The sequence below is a fragment of the Ovis aries genome, chromosome 20, assembly GCF_016772045.2.
Source record: "Ovis aries strain OAR_USU_Benz2616 breed Rambouillet chromosome 20, ARS-UI_Ramb_v3.0, whole genome shotgun sequence".
Taxonomy (NCBI): Eukaryota; Metazoa; Chordata; class Mammalia; order Artiodactyla; family Bovidae; genus Ovis; species Ovis aries.
Window position 1 is genome coordinate 35,794,709 of NC_056073.1, and position 20,746 is coordinate 35,815,454.

The following is a 20,746-nucleotide window of genomic DNA, read 5'->3' on the forward strand; positions in this document are numbered from 1 at the left end:
TCGTGAAGATGATCTCTCTTTAATGACTCCAGACCTTCCTTATGAGTACAATCCATATGTCCATTAATGCCCATGGTGAATACAGGTGTTAGCTGGGCTTGAATAACCCAGAGAGTAATCTTTTCTCATTGCAAGTTGTACTCCCTTGCCATCTTCTGAACTTTCCTGAAATCCTTTCCCTTCTCAGGAGACCTGCTGCCACCAGCACTGCTATTTATCTGTCATGTCGGTCATTCCTTCTGTCGGTGGCTTTTCTGGCTAGCTCATTTCTCTCCATTTTTTTTTTTTTTCCTTTTTCCTTCTTCCTGGTCTTTTCATTTTCTGCTGTTGCTTTAACGTGTGTTTACTTAGGATCAGTAAACAGACCAACCATACTAAGCCTTCAATTATTTGATTCTTTAGCTTATCTTGGCTTTTTAGTCATTGCTTCTGCTTGTAAATTTCTTTCAGTCGATTGCTAGAGGTGGGATGAGTATCACCTCTCTAGATTCTGAAAAAGTGTAGTGGTCACAAACAGGATGTGGTTCTAAAGCCATAGAATGTGTACTAGTCAGGGTTCTTCAGAGAAACATGTAAACACATGTATAGAACTAATGTGTATACACATATTACGCATGTATATTACTTATCTATAGTCATATATACATAGTAGCTTCCCAGGTGGCTCAATGAGTAAAGTCTGCCTTCAGTGCAGGAGACACAGGTAACGTGGGTTTGATCCCTGGGTCGGGAAGATCTCCTGGAATGGGAAATGGCAACCCACTCCAGCATTCTTGCCATAGAGAGTTCCATGGACAGAGGATCCTGGTGGGCAATAGTCCAAGGGATCGCAAAGAGCTGGACGAGACTGAGCGCACACACACCGTATACATAGTCTGTATGGCTGGCAACTCCCAAGATTTAAAAGCCTGGTGTGGTATTAATCCGAAGGCCAGGAGACCCAAGACCTCAGGAGAAATTGATGTTTCAGTTGGAGTTTTAAGGCAGGAAAAAATGCCAGTGTCCTTCTGTGCAGGCAGTCAGGCAAGGAGAATTCTTGTTTACTTAGGGGAGAGTCAGCCTTTTTGTTCTGTTCAGGTCTCTGGCTGATTGGTTGAGGCCCTCTCACGTTAGGGAAAACCCTCATGGAAACCTTCACAAAAACTCCTTCACAAAAACACTCAGAGCAATGTTTGACCAAATATCTGAGTACCTCATGGCCTAGTAAAGTTAACACATAAAATTAACCATCACAGACAGTTACCAACAGTCTTGCCTCATCCTTAACTTTACTCAAGGATGGCATTCAAAGATAGGTTAGATAAGTAGCCAACCAAGAAGATGTTCTGATAGGAAAATGGGAAGATATTTAAACTTCCCGTCTGATAACCGCCCCCCCTCCCCACAACCAACTGGTAAATAACAGCAAAATTCATCCCTTGAGGTTATAATATGTGTTTTTCTAATGAAAAACATTAGATTTTTTTTATTACACAGATTACCCAAGAAGCTGTTGAACTGAACTACTATTAGAAAAAATAGTATAGTTCTTTGTAATAGCTTTTCTCATAAGTTCAAATAGGTTTAAGCATAGGCAGGAGGGGCTGAGGAAAGGGGAAAGGAGATCACTTTGAGAAGGGAAGACTTAAATGCAATGCTCTTGGCTGGAGGGTATGGTATGACTGGATGAAAAAAATAAAGAACTAAAGGTTAAATTTTGCTGCTCCCTTTAAACATACAGCTTTAATTTCCTGAGACTGGAAAGTCCCTGATGTTAATATGCACAATAGCATCACTAGAATTACTTCAAGTTTAAGGTATGATGTAGTTTAGCTCAGAATAGATATAACCTTCCCTTTCATGTTTATGCCTCAAGGGTAAAATGAAAAAGAAAGAACGAAAGGAAAAAAAAGCTCCAAAGGAAACTTCACACCATGTAACTAAAGGATATTCTTCACTAATCTTCCTTGAGAAATAATTTTATTATAATCATTGTCTATAATACCTAGTATTCCAAATAGCAGTTTCTAGAATATTATAATTTGAAAGATTTTTCTAAAAAACATTAAAACAAAGATTTAAAGATCTGAAAAACATTTCTAAAAAAAAGATTTTTTTCTAAAAAATCTGAGAAAATGCTGCATCTTTAGGTTAGGTATTCCTTACTTTATTTGCCTTTATAGGATGTACTATGCTCAGACAGTAAAGAATCTGCCTGCAATATGGGAGACCTGGGTTTAATTCCTGGGTTGGGAAGATCCCCTGGAGGAGGGCATGGCAACCCACTCCAGTATACTTGCCTGGAAAATCCCTGTGGACAAACAAGCCTGGCAGGCTACAGTCCATGGGGTCACAAAGAGTTGGACACAACTGAGTGACTAAGCACAGCACAGATGTAGATGTGTTCTGAAAACTCAGTGACTCAACACAAAGTTCTTTCCTACTGATGCAAAGTCCACCATGAGCCCAGCAACTCTCCAAAGTGGCTTCTTTTCCTAGCAACGTCTTGGGGGACCAGACTGAGTGGCTCCATATCTTAAAACATGTGACTTTCCTGGTCTCCATGAAAGGGAGAATGTAGAGAATTCTTACTCATCTTTAAGCACCTTTTCTTGAAAGGAACACACATCATTTATGCTCATAGTCCATTGGACATAACTGGGCACATGGCCCTTCCTGAAGGCTTGGAAATAATGGCAGTCCTCTCTGTTCCAGGAAAGAGGAAAAATGTGTATGAGTGAGTACTAGAAATCTGTTCCATGTTATTTTTGGAATTGATATGTCTCATCTAAATTTGCTATAAAGTGGATTTACTTTAAGTAAATCCTATTCTCCTTTCAATTGCATTTCAAATCAAAATTACACTCTACCAGGAAAAAATTTTTTTGTCTGGACTAATGTTTTTATTGTTCTTCATTTTTTAAAGCCACATTAAGATGAAAGAAGTCATTAAAAGCATGAACATGTCTGCTTCTGAGTATGATGTGGTAGTAGTAGAAAGCAATCACAGCTATTTAAAAAAGAGTATAGAAGTCAAGAATATAAAATTAGCAAAAGTAAATTTTAGAGAGAGAAAAGGCTAAAACTGCTGGTCATTTTCTTGCCTGGGAGCATCTTCTGAGTCTGTTCATAAGCTGTCATAGTAAAGGTGAAAAACAAAACTTTTTATATTCATGTTGATTAGCATGGACAAATTAGAATATACAGGATTGTCAAATAGAGATTTTCTCCTAGAGAATATTTGCTGAGAGCTAGGGCAGTGTAGGGGGGCTTCCCAGGTGATGCAGTGGTAAAGAATATACCTGCCAGTGCTGGAAATGCAGGCTCAATCCCTGGGTTGGGAAGGTCTCCTAGAGTAGAAAATGGCAACCGACTTCAATATTCTTGCCTGCAGAATTCGGGAACAGAAGAGCTTGGTGGACCACAGTCCATGGGGTCGCAAAGAATCAGAGGAAGACAAATACTGTATGTTATCACTTATATTGATGCTTTTGAACTATGGTGTTGGAGAAGACTCTTGAGAGTCCCTTGGACTGCAAGGAGATCCAACCAGTCCATTCTAAAGGAAATCAGTCCTGTATATTCATTGGAAGGACTGATGCTGAAGCTGAAACTCCCAATACTTTGGCCACCTGATGCGAAGAACTGACTTAGTAAAGACCCTGATGCTGGGAAGGTTTGAAGGCAGGAGGAGAAGGGGACAACAGAGGATGAGATGGTTGGATGGCATCACCGACTCAATGGACATGAGTTTGAGTAAACTCCAGGAGTTGGTGATGGACTGGGAGGCCTGGCGTGCTGCAGTCCATGGGGTCGCAAAGAGTCGGACATAACTGAGCGACTGAACTGAACTAATTTGTATGTGGAATCTAAAAAATACTACAAATTAGTGAAGCGCACGCATGGATATAGAGAACAAACTAGTGGTTACCAGCGAGGAAAGAAAAGAAGGGGGCAATATAGGGGTAGTATAATAAAAGGTACAAACTATTATGTATATAATAAGCTGTAAGAGTATATTGTACAGCACTAGGGCTATAACCAATAGTTTATAATAACTATAAAATGAAGTATGACCTTTCAAAATTGTGATGCTCTTGGACAGGCCTTAGGTTTTCCTGAGGCAGAGGTGGAAAGAGTGGGAAGAGCAGGGTGGAGAGGATAGGAAAATTGGATGAGTGCAGAGCAGACATTTTCAAGGCCATAATAAGGGCCACAGTTTGGTCAAATGGAATGATGGTGTGGTAAGCAGGATGGAGCTGAGAGGTGATGAAATAAAGGATTTCTGGGGAGACTTTTACATCTGGCAGAGGATTTAACTCCTGGATAGTTTCTGGAAGAAGAAGGTAAATGCCTAGCCTAACAGGTAAATGTCTAGCCTAACATTGAAGGGTTTTGTTTTAGCATCAAGTATGGTGACTTTGGGGGACCTTTTCAAGTTCTATTTTCATTTTAAAGTTGATAATAAAAAGGTACAACAGATTAATTAGAGTTTCTACTTGGGGTGATGAAAATATTCTGGAAATGAATGGTGGTGATGGTTGCACAAGATTGTGGATAGACTTCATGCCACAGAATTATACACTGAAAAATAGTTAGAATGGTAAAATTTATGTTATATATATTTTGCCACACAAGAAAACAGTATTTAGCAAAGGTTGTGAACTAGCATCCCATTGGCTAAACCTTCACCCAGACATGTTTGGTTTGGCTTCAAACTGTTCTGGACATCATTGTGGGTGAAAAAAAAGAAAGAAGAGAAAAGAAATTAATATCTGACATTTAGCAATCTGGTATTTTGTATAAAATTCCTACTTGGGTCGGACCAGCTAGAGCCCAGGGAGACTTGCTCCCGTCACATTCAGCCTGAGTTTCCCCACTGTCTTCTTTTTACCACTGAGGCCTCAGTCCTCCAGCCAGTCAGCCTGATACTTGCCCTGTTGGTTCTCTTTACAGAATTCATTGGATGGTGAATTGCAAAGATGGAAAAATGAAAGGTAGATTGAGCAGGGCCTTGTGTTTCAAGAAAAATAGGAGAAAACATTTCTGGGTGGATGTGAAGCTGCATGTTTAATGTGTAAACAGAGTACATCCGGAGAATACAATCGGGTCAACTTCAGTTATTTTTATTACCTACCCAACTCCTGATGGTGGCTGTGGTTACCTCTCCGATTTATAGAGACTGTTTATAACTTTAAGGTTTAAATAATTCGTGTAAAGCTAAAAACCTAACAAAATTCGAATGCCATAGAAAATCTTGAATTTTCATCAGTCTTTGGCTAATAAAAGTATTCCCTGCCTTGGGGAAACAATCCTTGGGATATTAATTCATGAACTCATGGGTTAGTCTGTTATTCTCAGCATCTGTTCATAAGAAAAATAATGATGTATTTTCTGTTTCATATGTATATGTGTACATGTTAGTGAGAGAAAGAAGGAAGTCAAGTACATCTGTCTTATTCACTGGCATATAAATGCATTGTTGGTGCCAAACCAATCAGGAGAAATGGGGACATTAAATCATGTGTCAATATTGCTGTAAAAAAAGGCTCTAGTACACAAAATGGGCACATACTGTCACCAGAAAAAGTGCACTGACTTCCTTTTGAAAGTAAAAAATATAATAAACACCAGATATTTTAGCACTATGATTGACTCTGATCTAAAATATCCCTACATTTCTAAATTTACAGAGAGGATATTTTGTCTTTCTCTTCCTACTGGATGAACTTTACCTTTGGAGATCTTTACTTGGGAATGAAGTGCTCTGAATTATCATATCACTGGATAAGAGTTGAAAATGACACTGAATAAGAACAAAAAGCTCCAGTTTCTACTTAGAAACGGAGAATTGTCCCAGTATCTGTCGACTTTTGTTGGCGCTCTGTGACATTGGGAAATAGACCCATGACCCTGGCTAAGTCATATAAGCATTGAGGGTGTAATTAGTTTCCCGGGGCCATATTTGTTCTGAAACAAAATATCAAGAGTTAGCGTAGCCTTAAACAAAAGTAGTATACGATCACGGTGTGCCACAATCCAAGCAAAAGGACATTCTCTCAATAGTTCTGGATGCTAGAAGCCTGATACCTGGGTGTCAGCAGGGCCATGCTCTCTCTGAAGGCAATCCTTTTCATCCCTTGGCTTATAAACACATCACTTCAGTTTCTGCTTTCGTTGCTACATGGTGTTTTCTTTCTGTGTCTTTCTCTGTGTGTCTCCTCCTATTCTTATTCTTGGGTGGTCAAGATTGGCCACCCAATCTTGACTACATCGTCAAAGACCCTATTTCTAAAGAAGGTCCCATTCACAGGAAATTAGGAGTTAGAATTCCAGCATATCTTTTGAGAGGACACAATTCAACTCACAATAGAGGGGAGAGCAATGGCCGTACCATGACCATTGACTTAGCTCCTCAGTTGGATGCTGGCCCAACCATTTCTCATCTCCACCATGGAAGCCTTGTTTTCTTCCCCACTTTCTTCGTAGCCTTCTCCTGCTTTATCCCTCTACCATGACCAACTAGTCAATGTCAGGGAAATTTCATCAATTTACACAGGTGCCTGTTTGTGACTTTTCTCCCTCTTAGCATGCTTTCTCCTTACCCCAAACCTTGGAAATAGAATCCCTTGATCGAACCCTAGGATGCCATTCCCATGAACTGCTTCTGTCCATTATTTTCCTGTGATCCTAAATTCTTCCCTGTTTGATTTCTGTTGTTACCACTTCAGCCACCTTGCAACTCTCTCGCCCTGTCATCCTTTCTTCCTACCACTTGTTGAGACCCAGTCTCGAAAAAGCCCAACTATTTGGTCTCTGGGCTCACACCTGGACAGCTGAGCACTGAGAGGAAATCACACAGCTGTTTTCCTCCTCAGCTTTCTCTGCAGAGGCATTTCATTCCAGCCATAAGCTCCTTAAGCCTTTGACATCACGGATCCCTCCTCATTCACACCTTTCTCTTCAACTCTTGGTTCACAGAGAAAATCCACAGGTGTCTTCTTAACTTCATGCCACCAAATCTACGATTTAGTCCTGATCTACAGCCATCACTTTTCTCCTTCCCACTTGCAACAAAGGAAACGAAGTCCATGTAACATCTTATTTCCCCTGACTCTGGACTCAGTGCCCTTTCTGTCTTTAGAGATCTCCTGCCTTCTTATCGTTTCTTCCGTACCTTCAGTCTCTCCGTGCCCTCAGAAGGCCCTTTCTTATCAAGATTTTAAATCTCTTCCATTTTCTATAAACAAACAAGCCTTCTTGTAACCAAAAACTTTTCCCTTAACCTGACAGTCACCTTCAGTTTTTTAAACCATTACGATATGCTTTATTTTACAGTATGTTGCAGGTACTAAGCCTTCAATGTCTATTTTCTCCAGTTCCTCCTATTCTCAGTTAAACTTCTTGAGTTATCTATCTTTGCTGTCTATAATGAGTCACTCATATGCATCCTTAGGTGCAATAGAATCTCTTAACCAACGACTCCAAGATCACTGAAGACTTGCTTGCTGCTGAATTTAATAATATTGTTTTGTCTTTTATTATTCTCGATTTTTCAGCAGCAAGTAATACATTTTCATTCTCTGCTTCTTAGGTTTCTCTTCTTGGCTTCTAGACACCCCCTCTTCTGGTTTTCCTTGTAACTCCCTGATTCATCGTCTTGTTCTTCTTTGCAGATTTCTTCTCCTTGTTCCTTACATTCAGGCGATCTTTGGTTCCTGCCCTTGCCCATCATTGTTCCTCCCACTATACAGTTTCCCATGGGATTTCATGACTTTCTATGTTGACAGTTTCCAAATCTTTAACCGTAGATCAGATTGCTCTTCTCTTTCACTTTCATGAGTGAAAAAGTTGGCTTAAAACTCAGCATACAGAAAACTAAGATCATGGCATCTGGTCCCATCACTTCATGGCAAATAGATGGGGAAACAATGGAAACAGTGAGAGACTTTATTGTGGGGGGCTCCAAAATCACTGCAGATGATGACTGCAGTCATGAAATTAAAAGATGCTTGCTCCTTGGAAGAAAAGCTATGACCAACCTAGACAACATATTAAAAAGCAGAGACATTACTTTGCCAACAAAGGTCTAGTCAAAGCTATGGTTTTTCCTATAGTCATGTATGGATGTGAGAGCTGGACTATAAAGAAGGCTGAGTGCTGAAAAATTGATGCTTTTGAACTGTGGTGTTGGAAAAGACTCTTGAGAGCCCCTTGGACTTCAAGGAGATCCAACCAGTCTATTCTAAATGAAATCATTCCTGAATATTCATTGGAAGGAGTGACGCTGAAGTTGAAACTCCAATACTTTGGCCATCTGATGTGAAGACCTGACTCATTGGAAAAGATCCTGATGCTGGGAAAGATTGAAGGCAGGAGGAGAAGGGGACGACACAGGATGAGATGGTTGGATGGTATCACTGACTCTATGGACATAAGTTTGAGTAAACTCCAGGAGGTGGTGATGGACAGGGAAGCCTGGTGTGCCACAGTCCATAGGGTCGCAAAGAGTTGGACGCGACTGAGCTCCTGAACTGAACAGATTGCTCTCCAAAGACTCATATTGCATACCCAACAGTCTGCTAAACACCTTTACTTACGATGTTTCCTGAGCACCTCAAATGAATTATACCAAACATCAAAGTCATAACCTCTGCTCCCCAGTCCCTTCTGTCTTGCTTCAACCCTTGGGCTCCTCATCTCAGGTCCTCATCTCCTTATCCCTCTGAACCACACCAGAAACTGAATGTTACCTGTAGTAAATATTCTTTGGGTCTTACCATTCCATGTGCTCCTGCCCATTTCCTAAAACCTGAAACTATGTCTTTTTTGCCGAAGGGTCTTTAAAGAAGCAACAGAAATCTGCCCTGCCTGTGCAGAACAGGCTGGAAATGCTGGAGAATTAAACCCAGCTGCCAGTGACTCATGGCAATTGGCTTATAAATTCCCCATCTTCTCAACCTCTTGGATGAGAGAACTCTGAGACATTTGTTTGATACCATTTCCCAGGATTTCTCCATGACATTAATTGCATAGTTGGCATGATAAAGCACTCTTTCTTGGCTACATTTCCTCCTTGTTATCACTTCCTCATTTTCCCACCCTTATTCCCTATTCTCCAATGAACTGCTTGTACTTGAACCTTTTCCTGGAGATCTGTTTCTGGGGAAAACCAAAATAGGATCTCATCCTTCTTTCCAATCCTTTCCTTTCTTCTTCCGGTTAATTACCAAGTTCTAATAATTCCAATTCATCATCATCATCTTGAGAATCTAGCCACTTCCCTCCAGCCCTGCAGCCATTTCCCTGGTACCCAGTGTCATCCTCTCTTGCCGGGGTCACCGTGGCAGTCTCCGACTGGCCTGTGGTGTTGTGCCCTTTCTGTCTTTTCTCTTCCCAGTGGGCAGTGATCTTTCAAATATGCAACTTTGACAGTATCACCTCCACTGTAAACTTTTCAGGTCTCAATTCAGACTTGAAAAGCCTTTCTTGATCTTTCATTTCTAGGGACCTATTAAAAAGAGCATTTTAATAGAGCATTTAATGTCATTTCCCTTTTAAAGCGCTTCTTACACTGTACACGAACGAATTGCCTGTTCACTCAGCTATATTCCTCACTAGACTGTAACTTCAAGGACAGAACATTGTTTTTTTCTTTCTTTTCCTTTTCTTTCCTGTTTTTTTTCTTTTTCTTTTCCTTTTCTTTCCTGTTTTTTTTTCTTTTTCTTTTCCTGTTTTTTTCTGGACTCCTAGATTGTAAGTCAATATAAGGGTACCAAGTAGAAACTCAGGGAATATTTGCCAAATAAATGAATGCTTAGTCAGTCATTTCTGCCTTGCCCATCTTGGCCTGTTTTCGGAGGGCCAGAATCAGAAAGCTAAGGAATGCATTTTTAGTTTGTACCTGTGTTTACTCTTGTGTTCTATTTTAAGAAATTTTTATAAGTAGCGACTAGTGATCTCATTAGGGAATGTGTTCATCTGATGATGGTGAGTCAGACATAGGAGTGATTTTGTTTAAACCTTAATAGGTGACCATTCCTGTTATTTGGTATAAAAATTGGTATGGATAAGATGGTAGCTTGGAACTTCCAAATTCTTTCATTTAAGGACTTTCTTTGTGAAAGTGAAAGTGTAAGTTGCTCAGTCGAGTCTGACTCTTTGCAACCCCATGGACTGTAGCCCACCAGGCTCTTCTGTCATGGAATTTTCCAGGCAAGAATGCTGGAGTTGGTAGTCATTCCCTTCTCCAAGAAATATTCCCAAACCAGGGATCAAACCCAAGTCTCCTGCATTGAAGGTTCTTTACCGTCTGAGCCACTTTTCTTAATTCTTTACATTTATCCTTTGATAAGAATTTATTTCATAAGAATGCATCTCAAATGTATGCTCTAAAAGAATAAATTATTTCATGTTAATAAATTCATGCCAATTCATTAATGATTATTTTTGAATTTCCACTAAGATTGACTTGTTTGTATTTAAAAAGAAAAAAAAGCTACCATTATAATTCCTACCCAGTTCTATAAAATTAAAACTTCAAAACTTTTGATTCTTATCCATGCCTCTAATTTAGAGCTTGCTTCTCTCATTGAAAAGTATTCTAATATTGCATTATTTATTCTGATTACATTGATGAAAATGGGTGGCCTGGACTCTAAATCATATTATTTATAAAATGGAATTTCAGCTACAGGACATCAACCATTTTATTTTCTTCTCTCCTTTTTTTGTTAGTATAAGGTACCTGTCAAAAGAGCAAGTTTTCAGATGCAGTGGGCAGGCTAGAGACTTTATTCTGCCGATTATTAAGCTGGATGAGCAGAGGTAGTTTTACTTCATATTTCCAGGCCTCAGTTTCCTCATCTTTTAAAAGAATAAACTGATATGTACTTCTTAGACTTGCTATGAAACAAGCAAAACAACAGGTGTAAAGGAATTATCACGTAATAAGCACTCAATAGATGATGTCGTCATCATCATTGTTATTTATTAGCTGTTAGTTGGAGAGTACGTGCTTTTATTATCTTATGTAGTCCTCGTAACAATACTATGATGTGACCAATGCTATCATCCCTCTCTTACAAATAAAGAAACAGGCTCAGAGAACTTAAGGAAACTTGCCTAATGATTATAATAAAAATAATAATAGAAAAAACTGAGGTATTCACCATGCACAAGGCTCCATTCTAAACTTTGCATATGAATTCATTTCGTTAATCCCAATAGGTCGTCCCCAGTTTGCAAAAGGAGACTGAGACCCAGAGCTATGAAGTAAATTGTTCAAGGTTGCAGAGCTCTTAAATGGTAAAACCAGGATTCAAATCTGGGAAATCTGGTTTCAGAGAATGTGTGCTTAACCATTATGTATACGTCTCTCTCCTGCTACTCTGGGATGCGGTGGTTTGATAAAACAATTAATGAATTCAGAATCGGGGGAAATTCCCTGGTGGTTTAGTGGTTAGGACTCCACACTTTCACTGCTGAGGGTGTGGGTTTTTTGTTTTTCTTTTAATTGAAGGGTAAGTGCTGCTTTACAATGTTGTTGGTTTCTGCCATACATCAACATGAATCACCATAGATATACATATGTTCCCTCCCTCTTGAGCCTTGCTCCCACCTCCTACCTCACCCCACTCCTCTAGGTTGTCACAGAGCATCAGTGAGTGGATTTGATCCCTGGTTGGGAAACTAAGGTCATACAAGTTGGCCAACATGGCCAAAAAAAGAGAAAGAAAAAATTGGAAGTTTGAGAAAAACACAAAAGCATATTTTGGTTTAAAATTTAGGAACAACTAATAGGTAAATTGGGGAAGGACATGGCAACCCACTCCAGTGTTCTTGCCTGGAGAATCCCATGGACAGAGAACCTGGCGGCTATGGTTTTTAGGGTCGAAACAGTTGGACACCACTGAAGCGACTTAGCATGCATGCAACTTCCCTTGTGGCTCAGCTGGTAAAGAATCCACCTGCAATGCTGGAGACCTGGGTTCGATTCCTGAGTTGGGAAGATCCCCTGGAGAAGGGAACAGCTACCCACTCCAGTATTCTGGCTCAAAGAATTCCATGGACTGTATACTCCATGGGGTCACAAAGAGTTGGACACAACTGAGTGAGTTTCACTTCACAATTGGTAAATTCCTACCTACTTTCCAGTTTAGTTCAGGGCAAAAAAAATGTACATTTCTAGAAATTTATCCATTTCTTCTAGGTTGTCCAGTTTATTGGCATACAGTTGTTCATAGTTATCTCTTATGATCGTTTGTATTTCTGTAGTATCAGCTTTAATGTCTCCTCTTTCATTTTTTATTTTATGTAAGTCTTCTGTTTTTTATAGTTAGTTTACTTAACAGTTTGTCAGTTTTTTTTTTTAATCTTTTTTAAAAAACCAACTCAGTTTTATTGATCTTTTCTGTTATTTTTCTGGTCTTTATTTCTTTTTTTTTTTTTTTTGCTCTGATTTTTGTATTTCCTTCCTTCTGCTAACTTTTGGGGTTCATTTGTTCTTCTTTTTCTAGTTCCTGGAGGTGTGATGTTAGATTGTTTATTTGAGATCTTTCTTTTTTCTTAATGTAGGCGTTTTGCTATAAACATCCCTCTTTGAACTGTGTTGCTGCATTTCATTAGTTTTGAACCAGCCCATTCTAAAGGAGATCAGTCATGCATGTTCTTTGGAAAGAATGATGCTAAAGCTGAAACTCCAGTACTTTGGCCACTTCATGTGAAGAGTTGACTCATTGGAAAAGGGAGGGATTGGGGGCAGGCAGAGAAGGGGACAACAGAGGATGAGATGGCTGGATGGCATCACCCACTCAATGGATGTGAGTTTGAGTGAACTCCAGGAGTTGGTGATGGACAGGGAGGCCTGGCATGCTTCGATTCATGGGGTCCCAAAGAGTCGGACATGATTGAGTGACTGAACTGAACTGAACTGATTTCCGTTTTTGTTTGTTTCAAGGTATTTTTTATTTTTCTTTTGATTTCTTCTTTGATCTATTAGTTGTTCAGGAGTTTGTTGTTTAATTTCCGCATATGTGTGAATTTTCAATTTTTTCTTCTGTAACTGATTTCTGTTTTCATACCATTGTGGTCAAAAAAGGTACTTCATATGATTTCAATCTTCTTAAGTTTTCTGAGACATGTTTTGTGGCCTGGACAGTGTTCCTTGTGTGCTTGAAAGGAATGTGTATTCTGCTGCTCTTACATAGCATGTTCTATAAATGTCTGTTAGATCCTTTGGGCTAAAGTATGCTAAGTTGCATCAGTCGTGTCTGACTTTTGCAACCCCATGGACTGAGAGGTGCCAGGCTCTTCTGTCCATGGGATTCTCCAGCTAAGAATACTAGAATGGGTTGCCATTTCCTTCTCCAGGGGATCTTCCAGACTCACAGATCGAACCCACATCTCTTATGTCTCCTGCATTGGCAGGCAGGTTCTTTATGACTAGTGCCACCTGGGAAGACCTGGGTTAAAATATGGTTCAACTCTAATGTTTCATATTGATTTTCTGCTTGGATGATTATTCAGCATTGAAAATGGGATACTGAATTCCCCTAATATTATTCTTTTGTTTATTTTTCTCTTCAGATTGTTTAGTATTTGTTTTATATATTTAGGTACTCTGATGTTGGGTGCATATATATTTCATTTGTTATGTATTTTTGATGAATTGATTCCTTTATCATAATATAATGACTTTCTTTGCTTTTTGTACAGTTTTTGACTTCAAGTCTATCTTGTCTGATGCAAACATAGCTACCCTTTTCTCTTTAGGATGCCATTACATGGAATGTCTTTTTCCATTCCTTTATGTTAAACATATGTGTGTCCTTAAAGTGGAAGTGAGTCTCTTGTAGGCGGTAGACAGTTGGGTCTTCTGGTTTTCTCCATTCAGCTACATCTTTTGTATGGAGAGTTTAATCCATTTACATTTAAAGTCATCATCGATAGGTAAGGACTTACTGGTGTGGTTGTTGTTGTTTAGTCGCTCGGTCATGGCTGATTCTTTTGTGATCCCATGGACTGTACCCTGTCAGGCTTCTCTGTCCATGGATTTCCCAGGCAGGAATACTGGAGTAGATTGTCATTTCCTTTCTCCAGGGGATCAGCCTGACCCAGGGATCAAACCCACATCTCTTGCATTGCAGTCGGATGCTTTACCACAGAGTCGCCAGGGAAGCCCCAAGCACTTACTGTCTATCTTATTAATTGTTTTTTAACTGTTCTCTAGTTCTTTGGTTCCTTTCTTTCTTGCTTGCAGATTTGCTTTGTGAATTGATGTGTTTTCCATTCTGCTGCTGCTGCTAAGTCACTTCAGTCGTGTCTGACTCTCTGTGACCCCATAGGCGGCAGCCCGCCAGGCTCTTCTGTCCCTGGGATTCTCCAGGCAAGAATACTGGAGTGGGTTGCCATTTCCTTCTCCAGTGCATGCATGCATGCTAAGTTGCTTCAGTCGTGTCTGACTCTGTGCAGCCCTACAGACAGCAGCCCACCAGGCTTCTCTGTCCACAGGATGCTTTGGGCAAGAATTCTGGAGTGAGTTGCCTTTTCCTTCTCCAGATTTTTCCATAATGGTTTGCTTTTATTAATTTCTCTTTATCTTTGTGTGTCTACTGTAAATTTTTGCTTTGTGATTACTATGAAATTTACACAAAACATCTGATAGCTATAATAGTCTATTTCAATCTGATAACTTTGATCATAAAAATTCTACTCTTTTATTTCCCTCATTTCATGTTTATGACGTCACAGTTTATGTCTTATTATATTGTATATCCATTAACAAATTATTGTAGCTATAGTTATTCATAATACCTTTGTTCTTTATCCTTTATACTGGAGTTAACACAACACTATACCACTGTATTAGAGTATTCTGAATTTGACTGTATAGTTACCTTTACCAGTATATCTTATATTTTTATATCTTTTTATGTGACTAATTAGTATCCTTTCATTTAAGCTTGAAGAATTCCTTTTATCATTTCTTATAAGACAAGTCTAGTGGCAATGAACTCCAACAGCTTTTGATTCTCTGGGAAAGTCTTTATGTCTCCATTTCTTTAAAATTATTTTTTCATTGAAGTACTGTTGCATTAACATCGTGTCAGTTTTTACTGTACAGCAAAATTAACCATTCATACATATAGATATACATATAATCCCTCCCTTTTGAACTTCCTTCCCATTCACATCACCATTGCATTAAGTAGAGACACCTGTGCTATAGAGTGTTCTCATTAGTCATCTATTTTGTGCATAGTATCAATAGTGTGTATGTGTCAATTCCAATCTCCCAGTTCCTTCTACCCCTCCCCCCTTGGATAACTATGGATTTTGGTTTTGTTTGACATAGACTCAGGTTTAGAATCTTTGCTCCTTGGAATTACACGTGGAACTCTACTGGAAAATGTTACCCTTCTCTTTTCTCTATAATATTGATATACCTGTCACATTCGAGCGGGACCCATGATTAATCTAAACACGCAGGTGTTCCTAACTGAGGCCGGAGGTTTGAATTTGCTTCATTCTATGCAGTCTGTTTTAATTTTGATTAATTGCCATCAGGAATAATAACTCCTCAGGGCAGATCATTAGGAAGCTACAGAATCGATTATGTTTAGCTACAGACTATGTGAAGCTAGTTACCACCACTGAAATGATCAGAGATACCCTTGATGTTGAAATGTTGTGCATGCAAGGAATACTTAGGTCATTCCAGCTGGATTTCAGAAACAAATTAAAATGGAATTGGAAATGCCTTTTCATAAATAAGTTAGCTTTCAAATTTGCACTTTTCTTTTCCTCAGTAGATTTTTAATTCTGACATGAAAATCAGTAACATCATCTGGTAGTTTTGGTTGGTAGAAATAATATACTTTAGGTATATGCTTGAAAATTTATCTCAGTACATATCTGCAATAATTAAGTGGGAGACTCATGAGCCCCCGATGTGTAAGAAAGGACCCTAGCTTACCTGCTATCCTCTACCTGAGACCACTGCCTTAGTTGACCCACTAAGTGCTTCACTTTGTGACTGATGCATTAGCCTCCTAATTTCCTTACTTGTGGTATAATTTCTTCTTGGCCCACTCATATGTGACCCTTTGCACTCTCACTGTCCCTGGAACACTCTTCCTCCCCCTTGTCATCTGGCTGTCTCTTCATACTGAGGACTTCTTTGACAGGCTCCCCACTCTAGGAAGCTTTGTTGGTTGCATCACTCCCCCAGGTGGCTCTTCTATGTGTCGCATGGCACACTGGACCATTTCGACATAACTGCTATCATATCTATTGTCACTAAATGTCCATCTCCTCTGTTAGAGGAAAATTTGTCTCGTGTCCCTGCAGCTCTAGTTCAGTGGTTTGTAACCTTTTTGTCTTCACACACTCCTTTGAGAATCTGATGAAAACTATAAACTTCCCCTCTAGACAAAGTAGTCTTAACTTTTACAAATGATTTTAAGGAGTTCTGGGACACCCTAAGTCCATCTGTGGACCCTAACAGTTCATGGACCGCTGACTAAGAACTGCTGTACTAGCTCCTGGATACATCTAAATAGTTATCACTTAACAGATGCTTGCCATTGTTCTAAGCACTTAACAGATCTGCCCCATTAATTCCTTGCAACAACATTATGAGAGAGATACTATAATTATCCCCAATCTACAGATGAGGAAACTGAGGAATGGCACAGAAGTGACTTGGCCGAGGCTGATCCTGTCTTCTCTTAAGCAGCCTGCTCTGTTATCCACGGCACTCCATCATCTCTCGTTGTGATCCTGTTCATAAAAGGTACTGCACAAATGTCTATTGAATGAACCATAAAAGAAAGGAAAGTAATAGTGTTATGAATAAGGTTAAAATCATGCAGAAAATGAAGAGGCTTCCCATTCAAATGGTCTTTCAGTGGAATAAATAGCATAGGAGGTAAGCTACATTAGTGGTTAAGAACCTGCCTGCCAGTGCAGGAGATGTAAGAGATGTGGGTTCGATCCCTGGGTCAGGAAGATCCCCTGCAGGAGGGCATGGCAACACACTCCAGTATTCTTGCCTGGAGAAGCCCATGGACAGAGGAGCCTGGTGGGCTACAGTCCATAGGATTGCACAGAGTTGGAATGACTGAAGCGACTTAGCATGCATGCACAACCTTCAGTTAGCTTTAAGGATAAGAGGTAGAATGGCATAGAACTTGCACTGAACACTTAATACATGCATGACATAGAATTTATAGTTCATGAACAGACTATATTATATAACAGTGGTAACAGACCTGGAGATATAGTTGCATTTTGAGTCCGCTGTTGACTCTGGGGAAGGACTGAATGGGAATATGTAAAATGCCATGTTGTTTAAAGCAGGCATTTAGAAAGCAGTTTATGAAAGCCTATCTATTGACTCCCAATGGCATTTAAAGAATGGAGGTATTACTGCTAGAATGGAGAACAGTTAAGGAGGGAGGGTAGGGTCAGTTTTTTCTTCCCTTTAATGAAAATACGACTTTTAAGCCTTTTGTGATAAGAAAGAGTTACACAATTACAGTTAGATGTGAATAGGACTTTTACTCAATAGCATGTGCGTGCGTGTGCATGCATGCGTGAGCACACACACACACATACACACTACTTCTCTGGTTTCAGAAAGGTGAGACAGGCAGGTGTGAAAGACGGAGGAAAAGAGACAAATATCTTATTATCATGTGCCAGTAATTACATTAAATGATTGCAAACAGACACTCTCAGCTGATCTAGCTTCTAGTTGCTACGATGGCCAATGGTTTGATGGTCGGATGTCTGGTACTACTTGGCTGCAGTGGGGATCTGGCAGGAGGAGCAGCAACAGGGAAACTTTCTGTGCTCAGAGAAGCTTGTAGTCTTCTTCTTTTTTTTTTTTTTTTTATTTATTTATTTTTTTTGTTTCTGGTAATTTTTTTTTTTAATTTTTTAAATTTTAAAATCTTTAATTCTTACATGCATTCCCAAACATGAACCCCCTCCCACCTCCCTCCCCTTAACTTCTTCAGAAGCATAGGAGAATATTACACTAATGATTCTAATCCTCGTCTGTGAGCAGTTTTAACCACACTTGAGAAAATGCATTTGGCGTCATTCATCCCCCATGGTTGCAAAGGCCAGTCTTACTGTGTTCTGCATATCTGAGTCAGGAGATCCATCTCCAGGTGGTGCCTGTTTGTGAAGGTGGCTCCGTTGTACACAGGACCCATGTCTACCTGTAAAGCTCTCGAGGATATGCATCTGTGTGTTTGGTGGGGAGGCACACCCCAGATCGATCCCAGAGATCAAGGATGTTTGACACTGGTCATCATCCAAGTTTCTGTCCTCATGGTGGATCTCCGTAATAGTCAAAGTACTTACGACTCCATCTCACAAATTGTGCGTGTTGGTGATACTTTTCCCATCAGTCATTTTTATTGGCTTCACACTTATCCACATCACTGACTCTAGGTATTTTGGTTTCTCAGTGTCAATATATTTGGGTGAAGGAGAATGATATAAAGAATAGACTAAGACTGGACTTTTTGGAGCTAAATTTGGAGAAATTTTCATTTTTTTATAACATAAAAGTATTGTCTGCAAATGTTGTATCAAGCTATTTGAAATATTGGGTTGGAAATGTTTTAAAATTTTTCTAATGCTACCTTGAATATTCTTTTATATCAGCTATCTTAAACTACAAGCAGTGTGGAACTCTTACTTTGAATTATAGTATAAGAAATCATCAGCAGAAGGTTAAATCAAGCCAGCTCTCCATTGAGTTACAATCATGGAGACTCTAGTGATCTGGGCTGCATCTCAAGTTGTGTTGTGATTCATTAAAATTCTTTTTGCCCCTTTTCAATGGGGTGCATATCAGCATTCTAAATTCTAGCCTCTTCCTGTTTCAAAAAAATGTAGACAGTTAATAAAGTATATTTGTATCTCATTTGTTTGTTAATTTGATTTTGCAATGATCTCTTTGTCCCTTTACTTCATAACCCTCTACTGTGCCTATACTACCAGTCAAAATGCAAATTTCCTTAGAGGCCTGCCCCGACTGTCCCTAGCAAAAGAATTTTGATCTTGCAAGAATGATTTGCATTTGGATGAAGGATTCCCACCACATGTATGAATTCACACCTGGATGTAAATCCAAGGAGAGGGGGCTCAGTGTTGGGCTTGGGGAGAGGGAGCTGAAAACTTTTGGGGTGAAGGGAGGTGTTATGCTACGTGAGGAATGCAACCTCGTGAGAGAACAGGACTGAGAGTGAAGCCTTTGATTTTTGCCCTTTTGGAAGTTCTGCAAAGGTTTGTATCCAGAAGATGTTGGCAGGTTAACTACATGTTGTCAGGGCAGTTGAGTTTATGTCAATATCCTGCCCTTTGGCTTTCAAAGATAATTCTGGGCAGCCCAACTAGGAGAGGTTATCAGGTTCCCTGCCTGCTGTTGGAGATCACTATTTTACTTGTGTAAACTCCGCGTGGGAATGTGTATCTTTCCTCACCACGGATCATATCCTTTCTGTAACTAGGCACCCAGGGAAGTCTGGAAGTTTCCCTCCTAGGGATGCGTAGCCTTGGAGCTGCCCATGTGAAGTTTATCTTTGCTTGTTCTAATGTTTGCTATCTGGAGAGGATTATCCAGGGAATCATTTGGCTTAGGTGTGAGGCTGATCTTTTTCATGTCTTTTCTCCCTGTGAAAACATCAGGGCTTTAGATTACAAACCAAACCTAATTCCTTCAGGAAGAGTGGACTCCCAGGAGAAAATAGGAAAAGTCAAGGATTACTGAAAATTGGGATACAATATGTTTTTCTCTATACTTTTTGGAGAAGGGCCTATGATTTATGTTGGAGTTCTGCTCTGTGTTTTAAGATGTGAATCAGAGAATCTTTTAGAAACCATTGCTTGTTCCTAACAAAGCAAAGGGGAAAATGAAGTTAGAAGTAACTTTTAATACATATCCAGTTACCTGAATATTATTTTACCAGTCTGAATAAAGAGAGAGAACATGATTTTAGATTATATATTATAGTTTAATATTTGTTAATGATCTCATAAAAATTAATCAGATTGTGCATCATGTACTCTACATTTTAACTAATATAGTTTTAATATAGGGACTTTGAGTATAGTTCAGTATTACTAATCACAGTAAGTATACTGGTTAAAGGTTACATACTATAAGAAGATAAAAATATTTGGGCTTATTAGGAGTTTTATCTAATTACACTGATCCATTAAAAAAAGTCTTGGCTAAATGGCAAAATCATAATACCTAAACTTATTGCTGGAAATTCAAATGCTATCTCTCTAGCTTTCTCCTCTCTTTATCCTGTGGAACATGATGTACCAAAGATCTTATTCTGCAAGTTTTTGCAAGATTATTTCAACAGCTCTCCCTCTAAATTCTTTCTGTAAGAGTCATTGCTGTTTTTTGAACAGTGACTGTCTTTATAATTTTGGCTTTGCACCCCTGGAAATCCTTGGAGTTCCTTTAAGGGGTCCTGGAATCTATATTTATACCAAGTACTATCAAGGACAGAATAAATAGTGCATTGGAATATATGCACATTTTTCGTGTGTAGGTTGCTGTTGTCATGATTAATAAATACAAAATATGCTGCTTTCACAGTAGCTTTTGGTAGTCTCAATCAACACAGACTAAAACAAAACTATTATTAGGTAGAACAGGGGCTCTCATACTTGAAAAACTTGGAAACTACTAGAAAAAAGGAGTGCAAAATGCCGCAAATACGGCATATTTCCA

General features: G+C 39.3%; 1 long non-coding RNA gene across 1 annotated transcript in view; it reads right to left on the minus strand.

The window, feature by feature from the left end:
- LOC114109735 (uncharacterized) overlaps positions 1-20,746 on the minus strand; it is a 33,199-nt gene continuing 12,453 nt past the window's right edge. Inside the window, exon 2 of the long non-coding RNA XR_003586318.3 lies at positions 1-20,746. This exon is cut by the window's right edge and continues 12,178 nt beyond it. This is a non-coding gene — a long non-coding RNA (uncharacterized LOC114109735).